The 18,030-nt window shown below is 43.0% G+C and overlaps 1 protein-coding gene and 2 pseudogenes across 1 annotated transcript in view; all 3 read right to left on the bottom strand.

Annotated features, from left to right (window-relative positions):
* Positions 1-18,030, bottom strand: part of Cnbp (CCHC-type zinc finger nucleic acid binding protein) — a 58,769-nt gene that overhangs the window by 27,654 nt on the left and 13,085 nt on the right. The window lies entirely within an intron of this gene.
* LOC104857828 lies at positions 7,508-8,965 on the bottom strand (annotated as a pseudogene).
* Positions 9,137-10,324, bottom strand: LOC104857821 (annotated as a pseudogene).

Below are 18,030 nucleotides of genomic sequence, written 5' to 3'. Positions count from 1 at the left end.
CAATGATAGTTTACAACATATTCCATATTAGGTTCCTGCAACAATTACTTTACTTGTCCTAAATACTTTCTAATCATTTTTAAGCATTTTAACCATTTACTTACATGTTTGGTCTGGAAAATACATTAATATAAAAGAGGTAAAAATCTATAGACTGTGAGCTGATAAAAAAAGAAACATGATGATATAATACCTAGTACACCATGACCCACCTGCTGCAAGCAGAAGGGCAAACTTTGACAAGACAAAGACCATGTATCTACACTTGATCTTAGCCAAAAGGCCGAGAAGCGATAAGACCATGTATCTAGACACTGCAGATAATCAGAGCTCCAATGCAAAAGTTGAGTTTACTATTAGCATCTGCTCTGGACTGCATAATGCTGACACCTATATTCTATTTATAGTTAAACTTAGTAGTACTTTATTTAATAACATGAATTTTAGAACATATTTGAAGATAATACATACAAACCCCAAATCTTAAAAAGTAAGTAAAAAACAAAACATTACAAAATAACACAAATGCTGAAACTTTTCGTGCAGGATACTTCCTTATTTAAAAATGCTTGAAACAGCAAGTGTTTCAGGTTCTGGAATTTTAGGATAACACGGCACTTATATAGTGAGTTATCTTGGGAATGAGAATCAAATTTAATTTGAAGTTCATTTATGTTTTAAGTACACCGTGAAAAAAAAAAAAAAAAAAAAAAAAAAAAAAAAAGGAATAAATACTTGAATGGGGAGGAGAATTTTCTTCAATTTCTGGAATCTCTATCTTCTTTTGTGAATTACAAAATTCCCTTTTTTTGGGGGGTACTGGGGATCAAACTCAGGACCCTGTGCTTATGAGGCAGGCAGCAGAACCACTGAGCTAAATCCCCAGCCCAAAAATCCCTTTTTTATACAACTTATTTACTTATTTTCACAGTGCTAGGGATGGAACCCAGGGCCTTAGTTAGCAAATACTAAGCAAGTACTGCACCACCGAGCTGCATCCTCCCCGCTCCTTGAATCTCCACATCTTTGAATCTAAACCAGAAGAGCCCTTGTGTTCTTTCTGCCCTTATTAAAGAAGAAGAAGAAAACTCTAGGATACTATATATGGATTCAAAATGTAAAAATTATCGATACCATGAAGCTTATTTCCATATCACCAATGTATAGAAAACAGCTAATGAGGGGCTGGGGGTGTAGCTCAGTGGTTCTGCTACCTGCCTCACAAGCACAAGGCCCCAAGTTCAATCCCTGGCCCCAAAATAAATAAATAAATAAATAAATAAATAGTTTCTTTCATTCATTTATTTGAAATTGTGTTATGGTGAATAGGGTGATATTTTGGGCAAACTCTAGGGACAAATTTATTATAGCTACTCTACATAGCTTGTCACACCACAAGAACTATGAAAACACACGTAGAATATTATGTTACTGGACCATAGCATAGGAATGCTGATATGAGATGTTCAAAGACCTTTTAAAGGCTTTATATGAAACTTCTGTACTTTATATCATAGTAAGGTTATTAGTGTTTGGGGAACTAGTCATAGTTTCCCAATGGAAAATTATCTAAACATCCACAAAGACAAAATAATGATAAAAGATGGAACTTCTAAAAATAAGTTTTATTTGTAATTAACAAGTGGGACAAACGGCTAAGACCCACCCACTGCACATGTGGAAATGAAAAAATGGCCTGAGATTGAGTTGATAATCAAAACAAAAATACCTAAGCAGTCCTATCAATATACCATCAAATTGTTTAATTGTAATGGAAGATATTTTATTCCTTTTATGCTATTTAGCATCATTTGTGGCCTGAAGTCATAAGACGGCAGCAAAGTCCACTCCCCTCTGTAATGAGAAACATCTCCAGACACATCCCCATACTGAAAGCCATTGATTTAACAGCTGCACTGGGTACCCGAGCTGGCTGAATAACAAGACACACGGAATAGGCAAAAATTCCAGGCTGCTTCCAAACCTACAAGAGTTTTTTATTTCTCCACTTCTACAACCCAAACCAGGGTAGATAATTCTTTCCAAAGGTTTTGAATTCTGCCATTGCAGCTCCGTGTTTATTGGCCCACTCCGTATGGACTGCATCGTATAATGTACTTAGTGTCAGAACGCCAAAGGGATTCCTTTGTTTGCTGCTCTCAGGTGACCAGCAGCCTGGAGAATAGGCCAGATTAAAAGGCCTTCCATCTAATGCTTCGTTGTTTTCCTGTGCTGTACACTTCTCCACAGGACATTGTCACAGTCTTCTCCAGAAAGCCAACCTGAAAGGATACTGGGAATCGGTGGGGATTAGTGGGGAATTCAGAGATTGCAACCCATTGTGAGGACATAACAGTGATTCCCTGCAAACCCTCTGCCCACAGGGAAGCCAGCTCCTGCAAAGGGGGTTGGATCTCCCAGGCTTGGGGGAGACAGGACTGGACAGGGATGTATTTAGCCCCTTGACTTCAAGACCATTGTGGATGGAGCTAGAAGCTGGTTGCTAACAGTGTGAAGCCAGCGTTTCGTCCTGAGGTAAACAGGGCCAGATATTTTCCCAGAATCAAGGTAATGTAGACCTAGGTGGGGAAGAGTGGGTGCTTCTTGGGCAATTCAGGTGCTACTTGTTTGGAGGCAAGTTGTTCATTCAGGAGTCTCTGCTCAGGCATCAGTACTATCCCTGTTCTGTTTCCAAGAAAAATAAACTGAGTAGCACATCCTTATTAGAAAAGGATCTGTTTCAAAGTATGTATGTCTCCAACACAACACTCATATTAACAGCCACGTAAACTACGTTTATTGCTTTCTCCCACACATACAAAACTACGATAAAATTTAATTGATAAATTTTGCACAGGTAGTAATTAACAGCACTACTTAATGCTGAAGTAGATATATAATAACAGATATGTAATGCTGACTGGATATATATAATAGATATATAGTACAATCAATGTCATGTGAAGTGGTGTCCCTCTCTGAATGTTGCCAGTGTCTGGGGTTGTGACATCTCCCTTTAGAGGAGACTCCTAGGTCCTTTCTATCCCAGACAAAGAATTGAACAAAACAAGCACAAGCAGTAGCAAAGTTTCACATTTATTAAATGTTGGAAAAATAGAGAATGGTAGGGGAGGAAATGAGCTCTGCAGAGTAAGTTTGGATTCAGTAAAAAGGGAGGGAAAGGGGAAGGGAAAAAATAAAAATACACCTTGCAGCATAGGCTGGGCTACCAGGAAGACGCACAATAGCAAGCACTGAATGGTGACTGTCCCTTTTCATATTTCCCAACGTGGCATCAGATCCAAGTGTCCTATCAGAAACTTGCTCGAGTTTTAATGAGAGGTTCACAAGCAGGGCTCTGAAAACCATTTCCTCTTGTATCCAGGAATCTTGCCACATCTCTTTTCCCAATTAGTTTTAGCTGCATTGTACACGCATGCCTCGTGAATGTCTGACTTTCTACTTGTAACCAGCAACGCAAAATGGAACTTGATAAGTGAGAAAATTTTTTCCTTTGGAGTCAAGTGGCTTCCAAACTTCCTCAGGCCTAGGGTATGAACGGCTGCCCCACTGCTCCTTCACCCAGGGGAATGGACAAAATATGCAAATCCTGGCACCAGGAGGTCAACCCCACTTTCATTCACTTAGTCAAGGGTGGAGGACATCTGGTCTGGGAAAGGATGGAACTAGTATGAAACTGTCTGCTATTCCACGATCTTCTCTCCCAAACTATTGCTTGTTATAAATAACCCCTACACACCTGAACTTGGTGAGACGGTGACCTGAGGAAAACAGGCCACTCCATCTTCTCAGAGCCAGCTTTAAAGAAGCCCTTTTTGCCAAAAGGTATGGGTCCCTTTATTAAAAACAGTGGCACTGCACCTGTCTGACAAGCACAAGTCCTGAGTTCAATCCCCAATCCCCCCTCGAAAAAAAAACATAAATTAGATAAAAATTAATATACAGTCAGAGATAAACTGGGCCCTCAAAGTCAGCACAAAAAAATAACGACATCAAGATTATCTGGAGGTGGCTGGAGGTACAAGATGACAAGATGGAGACAGAGTGGCCAGGCCTGCGTGTTCCCCTAAGGGATCCCTAAGAGTTTACACTCTAATTAGCACCACCTGGTCCAGAAAATTCCACTAAGCATCAGATGCCTTGGTAGGAAACCAGAGCATCTGAACTAGTCCCTTCACAAAAATGTCTCTCTCCTTTCCATGTACTCTCCACATAACTCACTTTCCTATTGATCAATATGAGGACTAGGCAGCTATACTTGTAAACCTATAGCTTTATTGTCGTTTGACCCACACTGTTCACACATTGACTTTGCTGTTTAAATACCCTTGACAAAGGTCCTTGGTGGCAACCCACTCAGGACCCCTTCTGGAAATTCAGGAGCTATTCTTCCTTTTATTCCCAATGAAATTCTCCTAACTTCCTCCATTGGCTTGTAACTTCATTCCTCGATGTTTTGAGACCATGATCTAGGCACATTTGACATCCAACAGGTCAGAGCTTACATTTCTCCTATGTCACCTTGATTTTGTCTGCAGCAAGCAAATGAAGTTGAGTATATGAGGCTAAGTGACCAGTAGCACTTTCGGTGGTCACGAACGGACATAAGCCCCTGCTGTGGGGAGGCATACAGCATTGCAGTCTCTTGTGAGGTGGGACTGATTGCTCCTGGCTAGCTGAGCCAACGGTCAGGACTCCAGAGATACTCCAGCAGCTGAGGGGGACATTTTGCTCCTAGGAACCTTCCTTCTTTTCCTGTTCACAGCATCAGTTGCCTATAAACTCTTTTTTGGGGGGTACTGGGGATCAAACTTAAGTCCCTGCGCTTGCAAGGCAGGCGTTGGCACCACTGAGCTAAATCCCAGGCCCCCTATAAACTCTTTTGATGGGAAGCTGATGAACTCTGCCTGGTTTCTGGCGGGAACGTGCACTCCAGGGACTACTATGCTCACAGTTTGGACCTTCTCTTAGCACATTCCACAGTCCCATGTGGGTGAGGTAAGGGCCTTTACTGTTTGGGGCCATTTTAGACCTACTGCAAGACATTTGGGCCATTGATTGGTCATCAGTGTTATTTGTGGTGAGGCAAGTGCCTTCACCATCTGTAGCTATTTGGACCTCTAGCAGGGCATTTTGGGGCAATGATTCATGTGAGTTGAAATTTAGATCTAGAAAAATTGCCAGTCATGAGGCTGGTTTTCTTTGGTACACTTTCATTTCTTTTTGTTTCTTTTCTCTTTCTCTTCTTATAACCACCTTTATTCTAGGATGGCCAGCAGGGTTTCAGTACCACCTAGAGTTACATAAGCCATTTGGGGCTTCAAGCTGCACTTACTATTTTTTTCCTGTCTCAGCCTCCTGAGTGCTGGGATTGCAGGTGTATGCCACCACACCTGGCTACCCTGGGTTTTTAGACATTTTTCATTGTGTTAAAATTTAATCACAAGGCTGGGGGTTTAGCTCAGTGGTGCTGCTGCCTGCCTCATAAGTGCAAGGTCCTGAGTTTGATCCCCAGTACCAAAATAATAATAATAATAATAATAATAATAATAATAATTAATAATAATTGGTGCTGCTGCCTGCCTCATAAGTGCAAGGTCCTGAGTTTGATCCCCAGTACCAAAATAATAATAATAATAATAATAATAATAATAATAATAATAATAATAATAATTGATTAAAATTTGGACAGGACTAGGGATTTAGCTCAGTGGGTTCTGCCACCTGCCTCACAAGCGCAAGTGCCCGAGTTTGATCCCTGGTACCAAAAAAATAAAATGAAGTAAAATAAAAATTTAATCAGAGATGGTAAGAAACTTTCACATCTTGTCCTAGCTCTATTGTTCAAGACCTCTAGGATGAAAGAAGGAAAGAAAGAGAAAGAAGCCATCTGTAGTCAAATTTCTCTATTTTTTTTCTAATTAAGGAAATAGAGGCAGCAGGAGGTACAAATCAATTTTCAACAAACAAGGTATCAAAAAAAAGTGAATCAAGGACTGTTAGCTAAAATGAAGGAAATTTTGAAAAATTTAAATCCCAGTAGCATACTCCCCAAAATTGACCAAGTAGCAGCTATTATCAGTGGCACAGGAGCCTCTTCCTTGTGCCTGCCACTAACCAGAAAAGACTGAAGAAAAAGCAGGTATGGATGTGAGCCTGGCCAAAGTTACTCCCAACAATCTTCTTAGAATAGTTCCATGAAATCAGAAGGCACTTTTAGTTAGGCAGGCCATGTTGCATCACAACAAAGTCACTTTGTTCTAAGTCTGCTGTAATCAAAACATTATAGAAGGCCACAGGCCGGGGTAGCTCAGTGGGTTCCACGCCTGCCTTGCAAGCACAAGGTCTGGAGTTAGATACCCAGCAACCCCCCCGCAAAAAAAGCCACAAACAGCCAGTTTTCACTCTCCCATGGCGACTTGCCCTCATGCGGTAAGGTGCATTTCTTTTCCTCCTTTGCCTTGGCCCAAACTCACTCTGCACAGCCAATGTCTTTCCCTATCTTTTTTTTTTTTTGGTTTTTTGAGACAGGGTTTCACTATGTAGTCCTGCCTCAGCCTCCTGAGTGCTGGGATTACAGGCATGTGTGCGCCGCCACGCCCGGCTTTTTCCCATTTTTTTTTTTTTTTGTACTGGGGATCAAACTCTACTTTCAAGGCAGGCAGAGGAACCACTAATCTAAATCCCTGGCCATCTTTTCCTATCTTTAATAAAACTTCGCTACTATTTTTTAAAAAAACTGGAAACTACCATACAGTTTTATTCCTCAGAAGATTACAAGAGAACTCCTCAAACATAACTAGGGTCTATCTGCTTAAAATCCTTTAACTCAGACTGAGTGTGTGGTGTATGCCTGTAATCCTAGCACTTGGGAGGCAAAGGCAGGAGGACTACCATGAGTTTGAGGCTCTATCTCAACACCCCCTGGAAATAAAATAAATTAATTCTCTCTCTCTCTCTCTCTCTCTCTCTCTCTCTCTCTCTCTCGGTACTGGGGATTGAACTCTGTCCTTGCGCTTGCAAGGCAGGTGACAGAACCACTGAGCTAAATCCCCCACCCAAATAAATTCTCTTTATTCAAACTTTTTCCTTTTTGATATTAAGTAATTTAAATCCTTATTTTTCTCTATAACATCCCTAATTTTAATATAAAGATACGAATTGACAAATAGGGATTGTATATATTCGGTGTATACAATGTTTAACTTTCCCTAATTTTAATATAAAGATACGAATTGACAAATAGGGATTGTATATATTCGGTGTATACAATATGTTTAACTTTTTTTGGGGGGGGCACCAGGGATTGAACTCAGGTCCCTGTGCTTGCAAGGCAGGTGCCGGAAGCACTGAGCTAAATCCCCAGCCCAAAAGACTTGTTTTTTTTTGCGGGGGGGTTGGTGCCAGGGAATGAACTCAGGATCTTGCCCCTTGCAAGACAGGCAGCAGAAACATTGAGCTAAATCCCTGGCCCATGTTTAACATTCTTAATTTTTAACTCTATTTCCTTTTTAAAAGTAGTGAAATAACGCCTGTTTTTATATTTTAGGCTACTTTCTGAGAATTTTACAGTTGATTTTATAATAGGAAAAAGAATAAAGTCCTTTTCAGTGCTTTCAGTGTGATGATAACCACTTTTTACAAAATTAATTTAAAAGGGAGAGAAAAGGCTACGTGGTTCAGAAATGTGCAGCAGAAAGCTACAGTAAAAGGCAAAATGCACCGGTAGTGTCACTCCAAGTACAAATGAGAACTTTGCAATCACACTTTAATTTCCTTCTGAAGTCAGTAGAAGCACATACTTTAGTAATATAAGCTTAAACTATAATAAATGTAATTACCTTTATTCTTTTTCTTCACTGTGTCAGGTGCAAAATTTTAAAAAGTGGCATAAAGGCTCTTTATCTATTTCAGCATTGATTTTTTTATCAAAATATTTTCTGGTTCTGAAAACCACTGTTCCAACAAAGGCCAGTTGTCCACGAAGCCTATAACTCTCCTTTGTATATGATCTCTTAAGTCTGGTACCCAGCCTTATCTTGGTTTCCAGCAGCGCCATAGTGAGCAATATCTTTACGAGCCATTTCATATGAAAATTCTTCAACTATGGTATCATTCATGTGATTCAGCAAGAAAGTATCTGACATATCTAGTAATTTGAAATCAAACAGAGAAGAGGGAAGAGGTACTTCCTCTGAAGACACAGGTTCCACAGCCAGTGTGGATATCTGTGTTTTCTTTGCCTCCCTTTCTATGAGGTTTCTATTGCAGCCGGTGAGACCTTTCTCTACAAGCTGTGCTTGGTTTAATGTCATTGGAAAACCATCAAGGATCCACCCTTAATTCACAGGCATCCCATTAACAGCATTTACTATGATGTTAACTAATAACATGTCTGGAATGCTCTATCCTTTCCTCAGCAATTGTGATTTTTGCACCAAGCTGAGCCCATACAGTTAGAGAAATGATCACTATCACTTGATTTGACTTCTTCAGTTTTTGGTGTTCTATTAGTATGTGTACTAGATGTGGTTTCACCTTTTGTTTCTGGTAATGCTTCTCCTGAAACCAGAGCATCTGAAGATACATTGTGTGAGTCCTGGCTTTCCTCACTGTCCTCCTGCAGATCTGAGGGGAACTCTCCACCTTCTTTCTGAATTGATAGGTCCTCACTGACGTTTTCACCAACATAAAATGCTTGGACAGCCAGGTGTAGTGGCGCATGCCTGTAATCCCAGCACTCGGGAGGCTGAGGCAGGAGGATCACTGTGAGTTCGAGACCAGCCTGGGCTACACAGTGAGTTCCAGGTCAGCCTCAACTAGATAGTGAGACCTGTCTCAAAAAACAAACAAAAAAATAAAATGCTTGGATAGCTTCTTGGACAAGAGTGCCCATACAAAGTACCTGGATAGGAAACTCTCTTTGTAGAGTCTTTAAAGTCATAGTCTCCCCACTAAGTGTTTTCCCCAGTAAGTATCCTTTCATAGCAATTGAAGGCAGTTCAGACTCTGTTGGCTCAACTTGAAGAGATTTTTCAATGAGTCTGTGAAACACATGGCCAACTATGGAATCGTTGGAGGGTGATAAATTATCCATCATTTCTTCTGATACAGCTTACTCTCCAACCATGTTCTTATATTCTTCATAACCTTTGGCATCTAGCAAGTCTCTTTTATCCAGTTCTCTAAGCTGTTCTTCAGAGGGATTAGCAGGCATATGCTTAATAGAGGTTTGTTCCTATGTGGGCTTTCCGTGCAAAAACAATTCTTTTAGTACGGGGGATCAAACTCGGGTCCTTGGGCTTGCAAGGCAGGCAGTGGAACCACTGAGCTAAATCTCCGGCCCCTCAAAAACAATTCTTGTCGTTTTTTTTTTTTTTTTTTTTTTGTGGTACCGGGGATTGAACTCGGGTCCTTGCGCTTGCAAGACAGGCCACCGAACCACTGAGCTAAATCCCCAGCCCTGCAAAAACAATTCTCTACAATCACACATCATCTGAAATGGAATCAGACTATTTGTCAACATTCCATAGCCTGCCACTTTAGTGGACAAATCAAGTATTTGATCCCAAATTTCTTTGCATATTTTACAGTGCTTTCTGTAACCATCCTCAACTCTTTCCACAGCAGTCTGTTCATGTCCTACTTTCTCTCTGAGGATTAATATGTTCTTCAAAATCAATCTTGGCTTGTTTGCCAAAACCGCTTCTTGATCAAGAGCATTCTGGAAATCTTTAAGTCATCTTTCCTCATATGGATTTTCTCTGAAAATTCTGTTTTTGCCACAAAACCTTTTCCTGCTGAAGGCGCGTGAGCTGCACAGCAGCCCTGCGCTCCTGCTGGCACCGTCGCGTGAGCCCGTGCATCAGCTGCTCCTCACGGCGAGCCTCCTCCTGTGCTTCGTGGGCGATAAAGTGGTCCATTAACAACTTCTGCTGTCTTTTCTCCCTTTGCTGTCTTGCGAAAGCATCTTCTTTTAGGCGCTTCTGGATTTTTTTTTAATGCAGTCACCACCTGAGTAAGTGTGTAACGAGTTGGTAGTTGTATGGTCTACAGTCTCTAGACCAGTCCTGGGTGAACTTTCTTTTGTCTGAGGATCCTCTTTTATCAGTGCTTCAAACTTCAAGACCTCACCAGCAGCGACACCCGCTGCCTCCTGTTGATTTTTCATCATGTTTTGGGTCTCAAGTGCTTTCAGAGTGCAACTGGATGCAGGTTTAGGGATCGGTATGACAGCTGCTTGGATTTCGGCTTTCGTTTCGTCATCTTCTATTGACGGGTTGTTCTCAGGAAGCCTCACTTTTCGTGTTTTGAAATTTTAAGCTTGCCAGAGTGAGTGGTTGGGACTTGTACTCTGGTCAGCCCACTTTTCTTGTTTTTTTTCTGAAGAAATGAATACTTGATGTAGGAGTTTTATTGCTGTTCCAGGCTTTTCTGTGATGATGCTTTGGACCATGTTTTATCAAACTGCACCCCCAGAAGGTGAAGTATTGGCTCCAAGCAGGGAAGATTATGCAGTCTGGCTCTTGAAATCCTGTTGTCTGAAAATTCTCAAGCAAATCCCTGCACCTGATAGCAATCTTCTGGCCTGAGCTCAAGCCACAGCCCTTCAATCAACACTAATCAAGTGAGAGGTGAAAGACTGGGGGTGTAGCGCATGGGAGAGATGAGAGCCAGGATGTAGCGTAGCGGAGCCAGTGCTTACCTGGTAAGTACAAGGGCCTGAGTCCAGTCCAAAAAGAAGGATCAAACTCAGAACCATGCATTTGCCAGGCAGGAGCAGCACCACTGAGCTACATCCCCAGCCCTGGTTTTGCTTTTTGAGACAGGTTCTTGTTATGTAGCCCAGGTTGGCCTTGAACTCACCACAATCCTCCTGCCTCAACCTCTAGAGTGCTGGGATTACAGGTGTGCACCACCATGACCGGTTTAATTTAATTTTATTTTGAGACAAGGTCTCACTATGTAGTTCATAGGAACTCACTATGTAGCCCAGGCTGGTCTCAAACTCACAGTGATCCTCCTGCTTCAGCTTCTTTTTTTTATTAAAAACAATTTTTTTAAACAGGGTCTCACTGTGTAGTTCAGGTTGGTCTTGAACTTATGTAGCCCAGGCTGGCCTCAAACTCACAGCAATCCTCCTGCCTCAGCCTCCTGAGTGCTGGGAGTACAAGCATGCACACTATGCCTAGTTCCCTTCTTTTTCTAATCTGCCTTTTTTTTTCTTTTTTGAATCATAGAGGATTGAACTCACAGACCCTCTACCACTAAGCTCCATCTCAGCCCTTTTAAAATTTTGAGATAAGATCTTGCTAACTAGCCCAGGCTGGCCTCAAGCTTGCCATCCTTCTGCCTCGGCCTTCTGAGCACCTGGATCACAGGTGTGTGTCACAGCTCCCAGCTTCCCTTTTCTAAATGCAAGCTGATCAGTTTGTCCCTGACACAATTTAATAATGCAAGCTGCCGTGCAAAGCAAATCACAGACTATATTGAGAAAGAACGGTAATCAGGCTTGGCCACTGTGAGAGCTATTTAAGGCATGGCCTTTTTCTCAGTTACAGCCAGCAGGTCACTGGGACATGCTGACCTCATGTGTTCCAGACACAGGGGACAACCTGCACCAGGCTAGGACACAGGAAGAGGCCACAGAACTTCCTGACAGGCTGCAGCAGGCCAACCACACACCTGTCTACACTGGGGCAACTTTGGCCCTGTCCAAACCTGGACTGAAACTGAACATGGCTGGATTAGGTGTCTCCCCACAGTGCTAACCAGCAAAGCCGAGGCTACACTTGGTATGGTTCAAAGTGGTGAGTACAGGGCCACAGGGTAAACCACATGGCTAGAGTTGTTTTCTTTAATTTTGTTTTTTGTTTGTTTTATTTGAAATAGGGTTTCGCTATATAGTTCAGGCTGGCCTTGAATTTACCATATAGCCCAGGCTGGCCTCAAACTCTTGGTGATCCTCCTGCCTCGGGATTACACGTGTAGGTCACTATGCCCCACCAAACATTATTATTATAATTTTTGTTGTTGTTGTTGAGACCTGGAACTCACTATGTAACCCAGGCTGGTAGGCGTGCGCCACCATGCCTGGCCCAAACTTATTATTAAATAGTACACTAATTTACCTTTTTCTTTCTGGTGACAGGAATCAAATTCAGGACCATGCACTGGTGCCACTGCTATTTTTTTTTTTTTTTTAAACAAGGGATTGAACTCAGGACCTTGCACTTTTGAAGCAGTCAGTGGCACTTCTGAGCTAAATCCCTGGCCCTACATTTTTAAATAATATATCTTTTTTTTTTTTTTTTGAGATAGAGTCTCACTATGTAGACCATGCTGGCTTTGAATTTATCATGTACCTCAGGCTGGCCCCAAGGTTGCAGGAATCCTCCTGCCTCAGCCTCCAAGTGCTGGGATCACAGGAACACGCCACTATGCCTGGACAGTTTTTTTATTGGTGTTGAGGATTAAACTTGAGGCCTTTTGCATGCTAAGCACTAGCTCCAGCATGGAGCTCCACCCCCAGCCCTAATATTTTTTCTTAAGCTCTAGCCACCTGTGTAGTTAAAGCCCCTCTAAATTTAAAGCAAGGGAGCTAATCGTTCAATTGAAATGCTATGGTCATGAGGCAGAAGAATCACTGTGAGTTCAAAGCTAGCCTGGACTACATGGCAAGACCCTGTCTCAAAAGGAGAAAAGTTGAGGGCCGGGAATGTAGCTTAGTGGCACCATGTCTGCTTGGCAAGTACAAGGTCCTGAGTTCCATCAAGCTATAGCTGATACGCAGGGACATTTTTTTTTTTCTTTTTTTGTACCGGGGATTGAACTCAGGTCCTTGCACTTGCAAGGCAGGCAGTGGAACCTCTGAGCTCAATCCCTGGCCCACAGGGATATTATATATTCTCTCTCTTTATTATACATGGTGTTCTCCAGAGAGTCTAGTTTGCAAAAGGAAGACAGATGCATGGTAACCATGATAAACGCCTTATTTTAGTCCCCCCAGAGTGTCTCTGACTCATACACACCATGGTATGGAGAGTGCGCTCTCAGAGAGGGTGCAGCCTGGACACCCTCTCTCCGTAGACGCTGCTGTGGGAAAGCAGAGCTGCAGACAGCAGAGGGGCCTGAGACTCTGGGTCAAAGTGCTCAGGTCGGAAGAGCAGCTCTGCCGTTTCTTGTGCTGACCCTGAGCCTATACTTCTGCTTCAAGGTACAAACAGAAGCACAGACCCTCTTCACAGGGCTACAGGAAAGATTAACAGGGTAATGGGCGGCCCTTAGCTTGAGACTCACATGCAGGTTGCCAGAGGGTTGCTCCTTTGGACTGCCTCCCTCTGGCTGGAGCAAAGGTTCTGCTGGATGATGTTTGTGAAAACAAATGTGAGTTATAATTAGAAATGAGTGACAGGGCCTGAACCGAAGTCAAGGCAGTTTGGGTGGGGCTGGGTGGCCAAGGTGCCTAGAAGGGAAAATGATTCTCAAAACTTCCAGTGTTTCTTTTGTTCATTTTTTTGTACTGGAAATCAAACTCAAGACCTTGTGCTTGCCAGGCAAGGGCTGTGCCACTGAGCTAAATCCCCAGCCCTTCTTTTGTTCTTGTTAAACTAGCTTCCAACTTGCAGTGATCCTCTTAGTGTTCCTGGGTGCTGGGGTTACAGGCACAGGCTACCATGCCTGGTTTAGCTTAACTACTGTATTGTTTTTTGTTGGTTTGGGGGGTTTTTTGGGGTGTTTTTTTTTTCTTTTGCAACCACAGATTGAACTCAGGACTGTGTGCTTGTGAGGCAGGTGGTGGAACCACTGAGCTAAATCCCCAGCCCTAGCTACCACACTGTTAATCAAATGTCAAATTGGCTTTACATTTCAGTGTGTTCTCCGAAGTAATTTCAGTTCTTTTTTTGTGTCTTTTTTTCTTCTTCTCCTTTTTTGGTACCAGGTATCAAACACAGGGTCTCATACTCAGTAATTTCAGCTCTCCATAAACACCACAGCAGTCACATCTGTGACTGTGTGCAGGCGGTGGGGGGGGCGCACCACACAGCCCTGAGCAAGCGGGTCTGGGAGAGATGCAGACTGCAGCCCTACTGCCCTGCAAAGTGTGAGGAAAGGCTGAGGCAGTAAGAGTCTGCGAGACCTGTCTGTGCTGAGAATGAGCTGGGGTGTGTGCCCAAGGGGCCAAAGAAGGGAAGGGGGCAGCGGGAGGAGAACGCTGTGTGAGCTCAAAGGGCAGTGCACCTCCCCCCACCACCTCCGCCGCTGTCCTAGGATCTGCAGTACCTTCCTCGCTGCTGTGATGGGTCGCCCACGATCCTCTTGATTGAGTCCTAAATTTCCTCATCCATTAGGTGGAGATGGGTGTCTGCTTGCAGAGAAGTGCTTAGGCTGGGCACGTGGTGCTAGACATGAGTGTGTGTGTGTATGTGTGTGTGTGTGTGTGTGTGTGTGTGTGTGTGTGTACACGCATGCGCGCGCACGTGCCTTTGTGGTGTAGCTCTGTGGTAGAGGGCTTGCGAGAGGCCCTTGGCTCTATCCCAAGAACCCTCACCCCCAAAAATAAGTTTTAGGTTTTAGTGTGGTGTGGTGGTACATGCCTATAATCCCAGCACTCTGGGAGGCTGAAGCAGGAGGATTGCAAGTGGGAGCCCAGCCTGGTAGCAAGATCCTTTCTCAAAATTTTAAAGTTTTTAAAAAAGGGCATGGTGGTACAAGCCTGTAATCCCAGTGCTCAAGAGGCTGAGGCAAGAGGATCATTGCTAGCTGGAAGCCAGACTGGGCTGCATATATAGTGAGACCCTGTCTCAAAAAAAAACAAAATAATGAAAAGATGGAAATAAAGTGTTTGTAGATGGGGAGGGGAGGAGGGGGTGAAGGGAGGGCAGGGACAAGGGGAAAAATGAGAACCAAGACCTGTCATGTAAAGGTATAGGTAACTGTACTGTATCCCTAAAATGTACCAATAAACTCAATTAAAGCTGAAAAAAAAAGTTTTTTTAAAAAGGTCTGTGATTAAGGTGTGTTATGTATGTGTACCAGTTTCCCATGATGAATGTAATCTTATGTGCTGCAAACATACTAATAAACAATTTTTTTAAAGGGGCTGGGGATGTAGCTAAGTGCAAAAACCCTGGGTTTAGTCCCCAGCACCAAGAAACAAAACAATGTTGGCCACAGTGGCCTGGGTGAGCATCCATCTAGCCTGCCTCACGTATCCTGCCCTAGATGGCTGCTGGAAGGGGCCGGACCTGTCTAGCACTCTGCTGGGGAAGAGCCAGAGGTTCACCCCTGCTCAGTCCTGGGTGCTGCCCTATAGGCTTTTCTCCAAGTCCTTTTGCTATAATAAACTAGCTATGCATCCGGAGGCTTCTCTGATCTTTAAGTCCTACTGACGGGGGAAGTGTAACTCCCCACCTGCTAGATGTCAGATACGCTGAGTTCGTTCCCCAAAGTTGAAGAATGAATTCTGAGGAACAACGGAGGTTAAGAGTAGGAAAATTTTTCAAAAGTGCAAGTTCCTGAGTTTGATCCCCAATACAGAAAAACAACGACAACAACAAAAAGTAGGGAAATTTATTGGAGAATAAAAATGGGGAATAGGAATAGCTCCTGACAGACAGGAGGGGTCCTGAATGGGTTGCCTGTAAGCCCACTTCTCGGAGAAAGTTTTATAGAGCAAAATAATGAGTGAGTACAATGTGGGTCAAAACTATAATCAACCAATAAGATTACAAGTGTTAAGAGCCGGGTATGGTGATACGCACCTGTAATCCCAGCACTCGGGAGGCTGAGGCAGGAGGATTGCTGTGAGTTGGAGATCAGCCTGGGCTACATAGTGAGATCCAGGTCAGTCTCAACTACATAGTGAGACCCTGTCTCAAAAAACTAAAAAAAAAACAAAAAAGATTACAAGTACAGCCACTTGGCTAATATTGATCTAATAGTAGAATAGTAGCAAGGGCATATGGATAACATCATTAATGTCGATCCATACTTATCTATTTTATTTTTATTTTTTGGAACCAGGGATTGAACTCAGAACCACTGAGCCAAATCCCCAGCCCATACTAATCTACAATTCATTTTTGGGGAGGGTACCAGGGATCAAACTCCGGTCCTTGTACTTTCAAGGTAAGCAGCAGAACTACTGAGCTAAATCCCCGGCCCATACTAGTCTATAGTTTCAGTCTTAGTAGTCTTACTGAGTGGGTGGGAGAAGATGGCCCAACCCCAATGAGACAATGGATCGTTTATACAGGAAATCTCAAGGGGGCAGTACCGATGACCTCAAGCTTCCCCGGCCCTATCTATAATATTTTTATTTGGCCCCCTGAACTTATATGAGCAGGATTGGGACCTACAACACACCAGTGAAGAGGAAGCTTTTTTAGAGTGGTTGTTTTTTTGAGACAAGGTCTCACCACGTAGTTGAGACTGGTCTTAAACTCTATACAGCCCATTACTCTGGAAGCTGAGGCAAGAGGGTCACTCAAGCCCATGAGTCGTAGGCCAGCCTGGGCAACATCATGACTCAATGAGACCCTGTCTCAAAATAAAAAGGGCTGGGGATGTAGCTGAGCCCAAGATCAAATATAAAGGTCCTGGGCTCAATCTCCAGCACTAGGGAAAAAAACTATATAAAATGGTCTGAGCTAGGTGTGGTGGTGCATGCCTACAATCCCAGCCCTCAAGAGGCTGAGGCAAGAAAATTGAGAGCTTATGGTCAGCCCGGTCTAAGGAGTAAGACCCTGTCTCAAAAACAAAAACAAAAACATTTTGTCCTTTTGGGTAAAAAATACCCACTGAATGCTTACTGGATTCTTATGTATAGGAAATGGATAGTCCTGAAAATGAACCAAATTTGTCAGCATAACATGAACTGCTAAGATGTGCAAATATGTTTTAATATGTATAGTTTTTAATAAATATAGTTGATATAATACGGCTGGTTTTATATTTGCCTCTGGAGGGAGACTGGGTTGAAGAACTTAAAAATCTACTTGGGAGGATTGGGGATTTAGCTCAGTGGTTCTGCCACCTGCCTTGCAAGCACAAGGACCCAAGATTGATCCTTGGTACCAAAAAAAAAAAAAAAAACAACAAAACTACTTGGGAGACATGCTCAAGCATACTTTTGTCATACATAAAATTTACATGAAATAATTAAAAAAACAGCCCAGCCACCATCGCTCAAGCACCAGGAGGAAGCCTTGGCCCCGATCCACCGTGGGAAGGAGAACCACACCTGCTCCGACCCAGCCACCATCGCTCAAACGCCAGGAAGGTAGCCGTGCCCCTAAACCCCCAATAAGCACCCCCCACACTCTCAGACCTCCTGACTGTGCCAGTCTTTGGACCCACTCTGCAAAGACAGAGGTGGTCATCAGGGGTATTTTTCTGAGTTCCCAACTTTGAACATCTTTAAAGAAAGGGTGTGGGAAACCTATAATAGAACGTTGCAGAGTTCAACCATTCAGAAGGATGGGGAACTCAATCTGGGCCTTGCAGCCCGAGGTCAGTCAGCATTATGGGGTTCAGCAATCAGCTAAATGAGATCAGGGGTCTTGCATCCTTGCTCTGTCTGAGCCATTAAATGGTAAATACACTATATTGAAATTTTGTTCACTGCAGACATGTTCTGGACTGCTTCTTGATTTCAATTTAATTCAAATGATTTAAGGATGATAGACTAGTGACTACCACAGGTGGTCAGTGTCCAAGTTGTGCTTGATCTTAATGTGTTGCTGATTGTATCAGTTGGGGTAAAGCATTGCTGTTGATTTGATGAGCTGTTTTCTCTGATGTTATGAAGATGAGAATGTCTGTGGGTCATTAGAGACACAGAAGCTAGGGTGCAACTATATCAGGAAGATTTGGGTGATAATCCAGAGATTAAACCAAGGACAGTCCTACAACAAAAATTAAAATGAGAAAACACTTAAGCAAGACACAAGGACAGACTTCCAGTTCATCAATGGCAAACATTAGGGCAAATGAGGACGAAAAGGC

Source organism: Fukomys damarensis, unplaced genomic scaffold, assembly GCF_012274545.1.
Source record: "Fukomys damarensis isolate Sample0158 unplaced genomic scaffold, DMR_v1.0_HiC HiC_scaffold_37, whole genome shotgun sequence".
Taxonomy (NCBI): Eukaryota; Metazoa; Chordata; class Mammalia; order Rodentia; family Bathyergidae; genus Fukomys; species Fukomys damarensis.
Note: the sequence above shows the minus strand (reverse complement) of the source record. Positions and strands in the feature narration are given on the sequence as shown.